The sequence below is a fragment of the Pan troglodytes genome, chromosome X, assembly GCF_028858775.2.
Source record: "Pan troglodytes isolate AG18354 chromosome X, NHGRI_mPanTro3-v2.0_pri, whole genome shotgun sequence".
Classification (NCBI taxonomy): Eukaryota; Metazoa; Chordata; class Mammalia; order Primates; family Hominidae; genus Pan; species Pan troglodytes.
The window spans coordinates 102184940-102199456 of NC_072421.2; positions in this window are offsets into that span (position 1 = coordinate 102184940).

The window sequence follows — 14517 nt, forward strand, 5'->3', positions numbered from 1 at the left end:
AGAATGAAATGAGGGCAGTCTACTTCCTCTTTAAATTCTTTCCAATTTCTTGCCTGCCCTGTATGAAAGATTCTTAACTTGGAATATTAACTTGGATTCATAACTTGGAATCCATGCCCATTATTTTATTTTACAACTTATCTAATTTATCTATATAGTATTTCAAACTTTGAAACCAATTTAACACAACAACTGTATTGTGTCTGAAGAAAAGTAACCATTTTTATTAACACTGGGACAGTTCTTATCTTTTTATCCTTGGGTATCTGAAATTAGAGCACAGCGAGTTCTGTCAGAGCAAAAAATATGCTTTTAAAGCAAATCATTCGGATGTATCCAATTCAATTTTACTAACTTCTGTCTTGCTTCATATGAAAGCTTTTAAATTAATCTCTTTCTTTGATTGATCAGGGTCTTTCCCCCTCACATATAATACTCTTAATAAATTTAATACACTGAAATGTATATTCTCATACCAAATAATTCACTTAATTTATAACATCAAATGCAGAAAAACTTAATTTAAAATTTTAGTTGCATATTTTATGTCAGCATGTTATTAAAACGAAGTTCATAACACATTAGTAATTTTATTGGAGAAGTACAAGTTCCCCTGAGGGTCAATAGGTAAATGTGCTATTACTCTTTGGTGACCTTGGACTCTGCTGTGGGAAGAATGCAAATCATAGCCACTCTGAACAACGTGAGAAAGAGAAAGAAAATAACCTCTAGGACAAAAGTTTAAAAGTACTGCAATTATTTTTCTTTGGAATAAAGAAGTCTAAGGATAACCTGAAACAAATGAGATATTTTTGATGAAGAAGAGTTGTCTTCTATATTCAAGAGAAATAGATGATTTGAGATTTAGGTTGACATTTGAAGAAATTTTCTTTTAAACTAATAGAATCATGTCCTGTGTAGATTAGAGACTTATTTACCTAAGGCAAAGGCTTCAGCCAGATGATATCTTGAGGTTCCTTCAAATTCTAAGTTTCCACCCTTGGGCTTAAAATTCCACTTCTATGATACACCAAGGCTGGCATGGACTCTTTTGCTGATTTGCCTTTCATCTTGGACTCTTCATTTTCATTCTTAATTATGTGTTGAACACATGTCCCTCCTGGGGAAGAATGAGTTTGGAAGTAATGAAGCTAATTTGTTGAATGGCTAGAATGACCACCCATAAATATCTAAGTGAGGATTGTCTCTTTCACCTTCATCATCTGGGAGGCCACAACTGAAATATAGTTATTTCAATTCTGTTGTCATTACTCAAATGTTTTTGCATCCATTATTTGAGAACTCCCTTCAGAACCCATGGCATAATCTGGGTAACTCCAGTTTGGACCTAACCTTTGAGTGTGATTTGCTTCTTTAAGATAGCCAACAACAACAAAATAACCAACATACATTTGCACCCATATCTTACTAAGTAGGTCAGTGTGGTAATATATTTTCTGTGAAAATCATGTTATAACTGTAAAGTAATAGAGGGTTTCTTTGGCTTGCAAACAAATTGGATATGAAGGCACAATTAGGACAGAAATTTCAAAAAATTACAATAGATCCTAAAACTGTGCTAGTTGGTAGACTATACGGCTGGTGACTAACATAGGTGACTACTTTGTTAACTAAAGGAAAATATTCATCCCAAATTTAAAAATCAAAATAGTCTCATTATATAATACATATACAGCCAATCAACAGAATAGAATCAGAGAATAATGGAATATTAGCTTTTGAAATCTCTTGGAGATCATTTTGTCTGATGTCTTCACCTCCACCTCTGTGATTCTCACATTCGTGTTTCAGCTGAAGTTTCATTCTGGGAAGACTGTCAGTGGACTCCCAAGAATAGCTTAGATTCCTTAGTGCCTGAGTCAGGGCCTAATAAATAGTAGCTACTCAATAAATATTCATTGAATGAATGAGTATATGAACATATTTAGAGGTTTGGAAGAAGCTAGAAGAAGCTGGAAGTTACAGTGTCTTGAAGTTATTATCATAAATGTTAATAATTATTCAAAACAGCTAGGGGAGAAGAAGTAATCTGGTTGTATGAGCATTCTGATTGTTGCAATTCTAGTTAAATGAGATTTTTCTATAAACATATATGTAAAGATTGTCCTATCTCCTCAGATATTAAAAAGGGTTTTTTTTCTTAAGGCTATGTTTGGAATTTGAACCAAATTCGAATGTGACTGCTTCTTGCTCTTATAACTGCTAATTGCCAAGCACTGTATAGAATCGTTTGGCCTGACATTGCTTCTGAAAGGAGCTAACCATGCTCTGGTAAGAAGGGACCGGATCTATGGAAAAGAAACGCTCTGCTGTATACCTAGCTTTCACCTGATATACACTTCACTTCTTGGGATGTACACTTGCTGTATACTGCCCTAGTGCACAATCTTCCTCACTTTTCTCCCTGCCTGGCATAGTTGTACCCATAGAACAGAGACCTGATCTACTTCAGCCACATGTAAAGAATCCATATGGATCAAGTGCTGGATGAAGATTCTGTACACCTTGATTCTAGTCCTGGGAATATCACTCTATCTATAGCACTGTGCTTAAGTACTTTCTGAGCCTTAGCATTCTCATGAAAAAAATAATGAGGGGTTTGGGCTTCATCCAAATTGTTCTCAAATTGTATTCTGTGCATTCCTAGGGGTTCATTGGAGGCACTTCTGGGGCTAATACAGAGGTCAGAGAAAGAAGCAGAATGACGGGGACTTTGGGCTCACCCACTCTACTTCAACCACAGCAGCTTCACTTTTGTTTGATATGCTTCTGTGAAATATCTTGTTTGAAAACCATATGCACTGACATGGTGAGAGTGCATAATAGATATAATTTAGTCATTCAGGTAGGTGAAATGATTCCACTGACTGTTTCATGATCCAATATTATGGCTTTTTGTGTTGCTGATTGAACTGAATGATCATGCAACAATCTGATCAATTGCTGTAAGCAGCTATCTTCTTGGCCACCTGGCTGCATCTATTCATGTCAACTCAGCAGTAGCTTTAGATTAAATATGTGAAAATTATGAGCCGAGGAATAGAAGAGTCTGGCTTTCCTTCTCATGGAGATTGAGGTGGGGGTATGTGAATAGTTCTGGGCAGGACTATGTGGAGTTCTATTAGTAGACCCTCCACCTCACCTACTTTTCCTTCCCTAGACCTGGAGCTGGACTTTCTATAAATGATTGCCTGCTTATATACTAAAAGCTAAATTGATCCAAGTAAGAGTCACACCCAGGGTACATTTTATCATTTTATTATCTCTCATCCTTTCAAACTCAATCGATTGTTTACTATAAGAAGCACGATTAGTGCTCCTAATAGGCTGACAGGAAGACATAAAGTACCCTAGAGATGGACCAGAAAAGGGGGAAATACATTTGGTCTGAAATATGAGTTTTATTTTCAGGTATCCACTGATCTGTGGTTCAAAGTGTGATGATTTCTCAATGGGAATGACCTGATTTTTTCTTGGATTTTGTTACTATTTAGCATTGATTGTGTGTAGCATTTTCCATTTACCTAATGGCTAGAGGTCATGCAACCAGTCACCACTCTCATTCCAGCGTCACAGATGAGGAGCCAGAAACCCAAGGAGAAACTAGTAAGTTGGCTCTAGCTCATATGCTAAATTGATGCAGAGGTGCAGGGAACCAATATCAATTTTCTTTTTTTATTTTTTTTTATTATACTTTAAGTTTTAGGGTACATGTGCACATTGTGCAGGTTAGTTACATATGTATACATGTGCCATGCTGGTGCGCTGCACCCACTAACTCGTCATCTAGCATTAGGTATATCTCCCAATGCTATCCCTCCCCACTCCCCACTACAGTCCCCAGAGTGTGATATTCCCCTTCCTGTGTCCATGTGATCTCATTGTTCAATTCCCACCTATGAGTGAGAATATGCGGTGTTTGGTTTTTTGTTCTTGCGATAGTTTACTGAGAATGATGGTTTCCAGTTTCATCCATGTCCCTACAAAGGACATGAACTCATCATTTTTTATGGCTGCATAGTATTCCATGGTGTATATGTGCCACATTTTCTTAATCCAGTCTATCATTGTTGGACATTTGGGTTGGTTCCAAGACTTTGCTATTGTGAATAATGCCGCAATAAACATACGTGTGCATGTGTCTTTATAGCAGCATGATTTATAGTCATTTGGGTATATACCCAGTAATGGGATGGCTGGGTCAAATGGTATTTCTAGTTCTAGATCCCTGAGGAATCGCCACACTGACTTCCACAATGGTTGAACTAGTTTACAGTCCCACCAACAGTGTAAAAGTGTTCCTATTTCTCCACATCTTCTCCAGCACCTGTTGTTTCCTGACTTTTTAATGATTGCCATTCTAACTGGTGTGAGATGATATCTCATAGTGGTTTTGATTTGCATTTCTCTGATGGCCAGTGATGATGAGCATTTTTTCATGTGTTTTTTGGCTGCATAAATGTCTTCTTTTGAGAAGTGTCTGTTCATGTCCCTCGCCCACTTTTTGATGGGGTTGTTTGTTTTTTTCCTGTAAATTTGTTTGAGTTCATTGTAGATTCTGGATATTAGCCCTTTGTCAGATGAGTAGGTTGCAAAAATTTTCTCCCATGTTGTAGGTTGCCTGTTCACTCTGATGGTAGTTTCTTTTGCTGTGCAGAAGCTCTTTAGTTTAATTAGATCCCATTTGTCAATTTTGGCTTTTGTTGCCATTGCTTTTGGTGTTTTGGACATGAAGTCCTTGCCCACGCCTATGTCCTGAATGGTAATGCCTAGGTTTTCTTCTAGGGTTTTTATGGTTTTAGGTCTAACGTTTAAATCTTTAATCCATCTTGAATTGATTTTTGTATAAGGTGTAAGGAAGGGATCCAGTTTCAGCTTTGTACATATGGCTAGCCAGTTTTCCCAGCACCATTTATTAAACAGGGAATCTTTTCCCCATTGCTTGTTTTTCTCAGGTTTGTCAAAGATCAGATAGTTGTAGGGAAGTGGCGTTATTTCTGAGGGCTCTGTTCTGTTCCATTGATCTATATCTCTGTTTTGGTCCAACATCAATTTTCTAAAACCCCTAATATACATCTCCTTACTGGTTCCAATCTCCTCCTGCAGGGACACCATACAGTACCAATAAACCCTTCCACTAAGCTAGTTGGAGGCCTTGATTATAAAATGTCAGAGTGGGGCTTGTGCCTTGCCCTGATCTTTAGGGTCATCTGAAGAGCTTGCGCTGTGGCTTGACCTTATGGGAATAAAGCAGCAAATGCTTTAGGCTTCTTGTTGAAAACCTGCAGGCGAAGATGATTGGCAGTACAATTGTTGTGACATTGTTCATTTATAAAGCATCAGAAGTGGATGTGTAGGCATGGCAGAGACACTCACCAAAAATTATTTGGTTTTGCTGGAATAAAGTGCATCTTGGATTGCTTGTAGGAGGATTGTATTCAGGGTTCGTTTGACAATCTAACTTCCACACTCTGATTTGCCCAAAAAGCTGTGGCAGCACTGTGTTTAGAGTTATGGATTCTCAGTTTTGTCAGCCAAGATAGCTTCTGTTTTCCTCTTCAACTCAAGGGTCAGCATTCTTTGCTCAAAAATATTTAAATCCATTTTAAAGTGAGCAGAATGAGGGAGCAGAAGGAAGGCAAATTGAGACAGAGACGGGAAGGGAGTGGGTAGATTATACATAGATTTAATAATTGCTATGTGAAATTCAAGCTTCTAGGTTTATTTGTTCAATAAATATAAATTAAACACTCACTTGTTTGCCAGATGCATGCAAGAGGTAAAAGATTATTACCTTTTGATTCTCTTAACTGACAGAAGCAGTAACCTTGAAAGTCCACTCAGGCATTACCCCTGTCCTCTTCTTTCAAGACTTCCATGACTAATTGAGCAGTAGGAAATTGTTCCTGTTCCATTTCAACTTAATTGTGAAAATTTGTTCTCTTCTTGCTGTAAGATATGCTTTTATCTATTTGCACCTGCTCAATATACATGCATTATTTCTGTGTAATGTGGGTACCTGTTCGGCCAAGTTAGATAACTAAGAAAGAGGTAATTGAGGGGGCCTTGCTCTGGAGCTGTACCTACTTAGATTTAAATCTGATATATGCAATAGGTGACTACCTATGAAACCCTGAGCACATTGCTGAATCATCAGTACTTCTTCTCTACAGTGAAGTTATCTACTGGGCAAGAGTCACTGTAAGAACTAGAGAAAACATGTAGAAAGAACATCCTGGGGTGGGGGAAGGGGGAAGGGAAAGCATTAGGAGATATACCTAATGTAAATGACGAGTTAGTGGGTGCAGCACACCAACATGGCACATGTATACATATGTAACAAACCTGCACGTTGTGCACATGTACCCTAGAACTTAAAGTGTAATAAAAAAAAATTAGCCAGGCGTGGTGGTGGGCGCTTGTAGTCCCAGCTACTCGGGAGGCTGAGGCAGGAGAATGGCGTGAACCCGAGAGGTGGAGCTTGCAGTGAGCTAAGATTGCACCACTGCACTCCAGCCTGGGCAACAGAGTGAGACTCTGTCTCAAAATAAATAAATAATAATAAATAAATAAATAAAAAATAAAAACTTAAAAAAAAGAACATCCACACAGGCCTTGCTATATGACATAATGCTCAATAGATGGCAGTTGTTTTGTTGTTGTCATATTCTTTAGATCAACATTTCCTTAGTTACCGTAAACAAAATCAGAATGTGAGAGTAGTCCCAAAGAGGGGTCTTTAGTTCTGCTTTTCTGGTCAGAGAGAACATTTTGTGTATTTAAGTTTAAAGGGTACCACCCGACAGTAGGTTTTATTATTTCTCTCATTTCACTTTTCCACTTTTCCATAACTAGCAGTCATCTGTAGTTTTCTTTAGTGCTTAAGGTGTTATGAAATATTCATATCATTTTATGAAAGGCTATTTACACAGAGGAACCAGATGTAACCGAGTGTACATACAAATACTGGCCTTATTTTTCATGCTTGGTAAGTAGAGCATAACTTGAAAGCTAAGAGAAGATACTTTTTGTTTTGGCACCAAGTAATTCCAGAAGAAGGGCATCCTATTAAAAAAATCTATTGATCTAAGAGGGACTAGAAATTTGGCTGAATATTTTAGAAATTGTTTGTTTGCCCTGAGCTTCAAAAACTCATGGCTTAGAGTTTCCTGGGAAGGGTAGAATGACTGAATAGATAGGGTCCAGCTAGCTAAGGTTCCTGGTCAGCCCCTGAAGAAAGTTTCATTGCATAAAAAGCGTAGATTTGTCTTCAAAGTTTTCCCCAACACTTTATCTCTGAGGTTTTCTCTATTCATCTTGAGAATAAAGCCCTGTTGGTGAACATAAATACACTCCCAGAGTTGCTTATCAGGCAAGACAGAATTGAGCAGTTGGGCCTGAACTCTCCCACCGTTTAAACCAATGTTCTCAAGGAGTTGTTAGAGCAATTTATGCTTCCCACATCTGTTCCTAGATGTTATGACTTGTTTATGGAAGCAATGTAAATACCAATTCTAACAACAGCTACAACTAATACTCAATGTTTACTCCATGCCAGATCCTGTGCTGAGCACTTGACATGTAAGACTTCCTTCAGTGCTTGCAACAACCGTACAATAGGTGCTACACAAAACAGAAGATTCTATGGTCAAAAAAAGCTCTAGAGCAGTGGGTAGAAAAAGTTGAAGGTGTTTCTTTACTATAGGATTTACCAAGGACTTGGAGTGTGCGGCTTTTCCAAGTGTATTGGAGCATGGAGGCATTTTTTCTCCTGTCTTAGTCCATTTGTATGGCTATAAAGGAATAACTGAGGCTGGGTAATTTATAAAGAAAAAGAAGTTTATTTGGCTCAGGGTTCTGTAGGGCGTTCAGGAAGCATGGTGCCAACATCTGCTTCTGGTGAGGACATCAGGCAGCTTCCAGTCATGGCAGAAGGTGAATGGGAGTTGGCACGTGCACATCACACAGCCAGAGAGGAGAAAGGAGTGGGGGGAGGTGCCAGGCTCTTTTTTAACAATCGGTTCTTGTGGGAACTAATAGAGTGAGAACTCACTGATTACCTCAAGGATGGCACGAAGCCATTTACGAGGAATCTGCCCTCATGATCTAAACACCTCCCACCAGGCCCCACCTTTGACACTGGAGATCAAATTTCAACATGAGATTTGGTGGGGACAAATATCCAAACTATATCATTCCCCAAGGGCCATCTGGAGAGATGGAACACCATTTGGGACATGCTGTCCTATGAGTTTCTTATGGAACCCATGCTTATTATCTTTGGAAATTGGATCAAATTTCAAAAATTTCTGTCTTTGCCCTGGCCTTATCTTGTCCTTAAATAACCCATACTACCTAATCTTAAAACAACTTATAAGTTTATATATGTGTCCTGGAGAACTGGATCTATGTTGCTTATCTACCAAGTCCAAGCCACCATCATCCCTCAGCTAGACTATTACAGTTGCCTCATACTCATTTTCCTGCTTCCATTCTTATCTTCTTGTAAACTCCTATCTATGCTGCAGCCGGGTTCGTTCTAAATAACAAAGAAACAACAAAAAACCAAAACTGTGCCACACTACTATTTTGCGGCAAACCTTTGAAGACTTACCATCACATTCAGGATTTGAACACTGTATCATCACCTACACAACTATGCATGACCTGAACCATGCCCATCTCTCCCCGCCAGGCTCCTGCTGCTGTAGCCGAACTGTCAGTTCTTCTAGTGTTTCAGACTAATTCCTGCTCGAGGCATATTCTAATTCCCTCTGTCTGAAATATTCTGTCACCCGTCTTTCTATTCCTACTCGTCCTTTGTTTCTTTGCTTAAATGCTGTTTTCTCAGAGAGGTTGTCACTAACCACCCCAAAAATTAGGTGTACCCAGTTTTTGTGTTCAATAAAGTTAAAGGGATTTTTTTTTACAGTAGGACTTATCAGGGCCTTTGATATGTTAACATGTATTATGAATTTCAAGAGGGACATGGAGTATCCTGCTTTTTTTTCCTTCAGATCACTTATCACAATGTTTATTTGTTTAATGGCTATCTCCCCACTAGACTCTGGGTTCTATGAGGGCAGAAATCATGCCTGTCTACTGATCCTACACCCCCAACGCTTAATGCAGTACCTGGCACATAGTAGGGGATAAGTGTATGTTTGTTGAATGAATGAGGAAATGAATGTGATTCTTCCTGCTGCTGGACTGCCTTTTTACAGTGGGGCTGCCATGGAATGATTTAATATTTTTCATATAACCTCTTCCTACTAAGATTTTCACCTCTCTTGTTTAACCCAAGTCACTTTTGGAGGAAAAACTAGAATTATATTCAGCACTGATTGGTAACAGTTGAGGATTAATGAGAGCAATACCTGGCTCTTATATTTTTAAATATTAATCTTTTAAAATTATTGAATATTTTATTAACTATTTTAACTTTTTAATATTTAAAATGATTTCCAATTAATGGAATTCTTTAAAACAGCTTTTTAAATTTTAAAAGTTCTAGTTCAGAGCAAAATAACAAAGTAAGATAATGCATTACAACTGTTGTTTCCCAATTAGCCATATCTATGGGAAGCAATCCTTAGGCCATGAAGTCTAAGCCCAATGTGCGCCTAGTACCATCTGACCTTCAAAGTGGGTCCAGAGACCCTGAGAGAAGGAAATGCCTTTATGAGTGCTGAGTCTGCAAATCCAAAAACCAACGTATAAGTACACGCTAAATATGTGTTGGTAGATTTTTATGTAAGACCTTGGTGGTGTTATATATATTGTTTCATCTGATCTTTCTTGTTACTTATGTAACACATTTTCATTGCTACCAAGCAGGATTACAAGTTCAATTGTGACCTATGGAACAAAACGACTGACTAGACCTTGTGATATTTTAAACCATGACGTGGGGTGCATTAACTGAGTCCTGCAACCAAATGGGGCACATGCTTACCTAATTTTCAGGGTCCTCTGGGCCACTTTGGGGGGGCTAGTGCAGGTAGAGCCAGCAGGATAACAGAACAGTGTACAGCCCAGAAGGTCACTTTCTGGTAGTTGGAAAGGGCAAGCTGTCCAATGTTAGTTCTTTGACAAGAGCTGCCCCTAGGTCAGTGTACACACACATAAAATGTGTGTGAAAATATGTAGACAAAAGGAATTCTCTGGGAGGTTATTATTGTCAGTTACTTGTCAGTTACATCCAAGGGCCACAGCACTGCTGGTATAGCTTGCGTTGAGTGTCTGTGCCATATTTTGGTTTTACGGGCAAGCAGCCTTCACCAGGATATGCTAAAGAGTCATCAATGGATTAGTAGCACTAACAAAAGGAAGATTCAACTTAATGAGAGAAAGTATGCCTCATTAATGGTTGGGAAATTAAGCAGTTTCTAATCAATGCTAAGTGATAGACCTTCAGTGGAGGCTAAAGCTCATTAGTAGAATACACATAGATGGTAATGACCTCAAAGGTATTTAAAATATAGGTGAAAAGAACTACATTAATAAGGCAAATCTATTCCACCTGTCCATGACTTGGCTCACTGTTCCCCTGTGTTATCTGTATGTCATTTGGTACATTTATTTATGAGAATAAATTTGCATTTGTGTGGCGCAATTGGTTGGTATGCTTGGCTCCAACTCTGGAGAATAAATTTGCCTGATAAAATCTATGGTTTTCAAATTTCTACATAGATAATGGATTATGAGCAACACTCACAATAATTTGCTTTCATGAAAAAAGTCTATAGGAAGAATTGACTTATAATAAGGGCTTTGTTTATTCGGTAACTCATTTATTCAAGAATAATTGCCTTGAGGGAAAAATGGATAGCAAGCCTAATGCAATAAATGTTTATTTGGAATTGTATTTAACTATTTCTTCCTTTTCTTCCTTGTGAAATGCTTTCTCAAATGTGATCTGTTAATAAATTATGCCAATATTGCCAAGGGCCTTGCGAAGATGTTCATACTGAAATGTTCCAAAAATATGCCTTAGTTTCCCTGGCAGAAAGCCAGTGGTGACATCAGAGATGGCATGACTATACTTCAAACAGGACAATGCATATGACAGCCAACTTACTAGCTCTATTTTTATCCCACGCTTGCCAAGCTACTGCAAAAACCTCAAGTGGTAATGCATAGGTAATTTGTAAGTCTTGTATCTCTTTTCTTTCACCTGGCCAATCTGTCCTCCTTAAGAGGCAACTTGAAGACTACAACGAGGAGTTTTAATAAAATCGTACTCTCCTATCATCTCTTCCTCTTGCCTATCCTTTAAAATTTCCTTTTCTTGTTCATTCTTCTCAGAAATCCTCAGTTGGTTCTGGCATCTTTAGTGAAAACAGCCAGATGAGGTGTTTATCAATTCCTGGGGCTCCTTTTGTTTTCATTTAGATAAGAAACTCCCCAAGGGTAAGACCTTTATTTCTTGTTTGGCGAAGTGCAACATTTGTTCACAGCTCTCTATCCCCGATAAATGTAATTAGGAAATATGTCTTGAAGTAGAGCCAAGCACTGATACAAAGGCATCCAGCCTGCTTTCCATACCCTTTGCTTAGGAGAGTGGTGCTGTGACAATAAATGGCCCCTGGTCATTTGTAATTGGTTAACGTCCAGGGGTAGAGCAATTTAAAAGTCCAGAGAGCAAAGTGCAAGAATGATTTTGGCTCTTTTGAATATTTCCCCAACCAAGATCATCGGTAGATTGTAAGATCTGCAATCAGTAGAGGTTCCAGATATTTGCAGGCTTTTAATTAATAAGGCTAAAGAATGGAATCAACCATTTTAGGAGCTCTGCAATGGTTACCATGTGTATCACATTGCTTAAAGCAGATGCTGCCTCTTGTCACGTCAGGGCCTAGCTTCTCCCTGAAGCCTTCTTCCCCTCATCCTGTCTCTGTTAGTTTTTCTTCTCTGTCATCCTCTACCACTTTCATACTTACCAGGTTCTGGGATTTCTTTAAAGGTCTACCATGTTGGATGCTCAATGTCACCTCAGTTGTGAAAACAGACTCATTTATACCTCAGGACATATGGCTGTTTTGGTTGAACTCCAAGGGCCTTGGTCTATTTATTTGTTGGAATCTTTCTAGTTTGTTATTAAACGACAGACAAGACAAATGAATACCACCTCTGGGTAAATTTACAAATTTTAATGACATTTCTCTCCATTAAGTTTTGACCTTAATAAGACAGCAGGGACCTTCATATAATAAAGTAGTCCATGCATTTTGTTTAGCTTTAGAGACAGAGGAACACCAGAAGCATTTTCTCTTGAAACCAAAATGAGCTGTAAGCAACTGTACTGAGTCTCTAGAAAGGAATTAGTTTTGCCAGCGAGAGTTGAAACAAGGACGCTACTGCTATGTTCTGAGACCCTGAATTCTGTTCCAAAATAGATAAGACTGGATCTTGGCATCTGACTTTTTGTTTTTTCAGTGGTAGTCTGTTTTGAGTCACCTATATCTGTATGGTAATGATAGAGTGAGGAGCCATAAGTATTCATCCAGACAGAACAAGGACCTGAACAGTCAGGTCTTCTCAAGCACCAGATGGCTCTATTTTACAGAAAAGGAAAACAATGCCTAGTTAGGTAAAACAGCCAGGCCAGAGTCACTCTGCAAGTTAGAAGTGGAATCTTGCTCTCTTGCTTGTGTGTTACTGGTTAGCACATCACTATCCTGAAGAACAATTAATATTATCTCATTTCTTGCCTTAGGAGAAGTCTTTTAAATTACTGGTGCCTCAGTTTCCCTTTTATATAGATGGGACAAATGACATCATAGTTTATTCACTAATCCATTCAGCAAAAATAGTCTAGGTACTACAAAGACAGCGATATATCAAATGTAGTCCATATCTGGATATATGCACTTTTTCTATGAAAAAGCTACACACAAAAATTACAATACAACTTATTTTGCACTGCTATAGAGTTTAGGACAATGTACTGTAAGAGGATTATATATATATATATATATATATATTTTTATTATTATTAAAGTTTTAGGGTACATGTGCACAACATGCAGGTTTGTCACATATGTATACATGTGCCATGTTGGTGTGCTGCACCCATTAACTCGTCATTTAGCATTAGGTATATCGCCTAATGCTATCCCTCCCCCTTCCCCCCACCCCACGACAGGCCCTGGTATGTGATGTTCCCCTTCCTGTGTCCAAGTGTTCTCAGTGTTCAGTTCCCACCTATGAGTGAGAATATGCGGGTTTCTGTCCTTGCAATAGTTTGTTGAGAATGATGGTTTCCAGCTTCCTCCATGTCCCTACAAAGGACATGAACTCATCATTTTTTATGGCTGCATAGTATTCCATGGTGTATATGTGCCACATTTTCTTAATCCAATCTATCATCGTTGGACACTTGGCTTGGTTCCAAGTCTTTGCTATTGTGAATAGTGCTGCTATAAACATACGTGTGCATGTGTCTTTATAGCAGCATGATTTATAATCCTTTGGGTATATACCCAGTAATGGGATGGCTGGGTCAAATGGTATTTCTAGTTCTAGATCTCTGAGGAATTGCCACACCAACTTCCACAATGGTTGAACTAGTTTACAGTCCCACCAACAGTGTAAAAGTGTTCCTATTTCTCCACATCCTCTCCAGCACCTGTTGTTTCCTGACTTTTTAATGATCGCCATTCTAACTGGTGTGATTATATTTTTAACAGTAGAAGCAGACTTTGCTGGACTCTTTTGAGCCCATGAAAGAAATATGTAGGGTGTACATGCACAGGTATACCCGAAAACTTTTTGAAAATTGTGTATAAACATACAGTGTTTTCATCTCTTTTTCGTCATCATCCCCTGTCAAGCATGCATCATGTTCATACCATTGTACATGTGTTAGGAAAAAACTGGACCATTCAAAGATTGGCAAGATTGGCTGGACCCTTCATCCCATTCTTCTATCTTTACCTTTCTTCATTCTGTCACTCCTCCTTAGAACCCTCTACCCTGTCTATCCATATCAGCTTTGTTTTTCAAGGATCCACTTGAGGGACCAATAGGTTTGTATTTAGGTTATCTGTAGAGGATCTTAAATGCACATAGGACATTACATTTTAAAGTTAGCTAACTCTTATTTTAAAGGCACTTGTCAAGCACTGGCCAGTACTCAGGGGTTTGCTGCATGATAGGTCACCTTCATTGAGGAGCATTTGCAGAAACGGACTGCCACACGGTGATAACTTGGCTGGACTAAAGCACACAGATGTTTGAGCTATTCTTTAATCATAGATTTAAATTTCCTATTTTCAGAGAATTCACTTTGGTTATAAGAATAACCTTGTAGCAGGAATGGACCCCAGTCATCCTTTTATTGGGGAAAATTTTATGTTTTGAAAATGTTAACTAAGCCATAAAACATTCAGCCATCCAGTTTTTAGGACTGAAATATGGGAATCATTTCTGGATTTAGCTCTGCCTTTGTAATTCAGCTCCCCCAATATTAGAGCAGCCTCCATATGTCCCAAT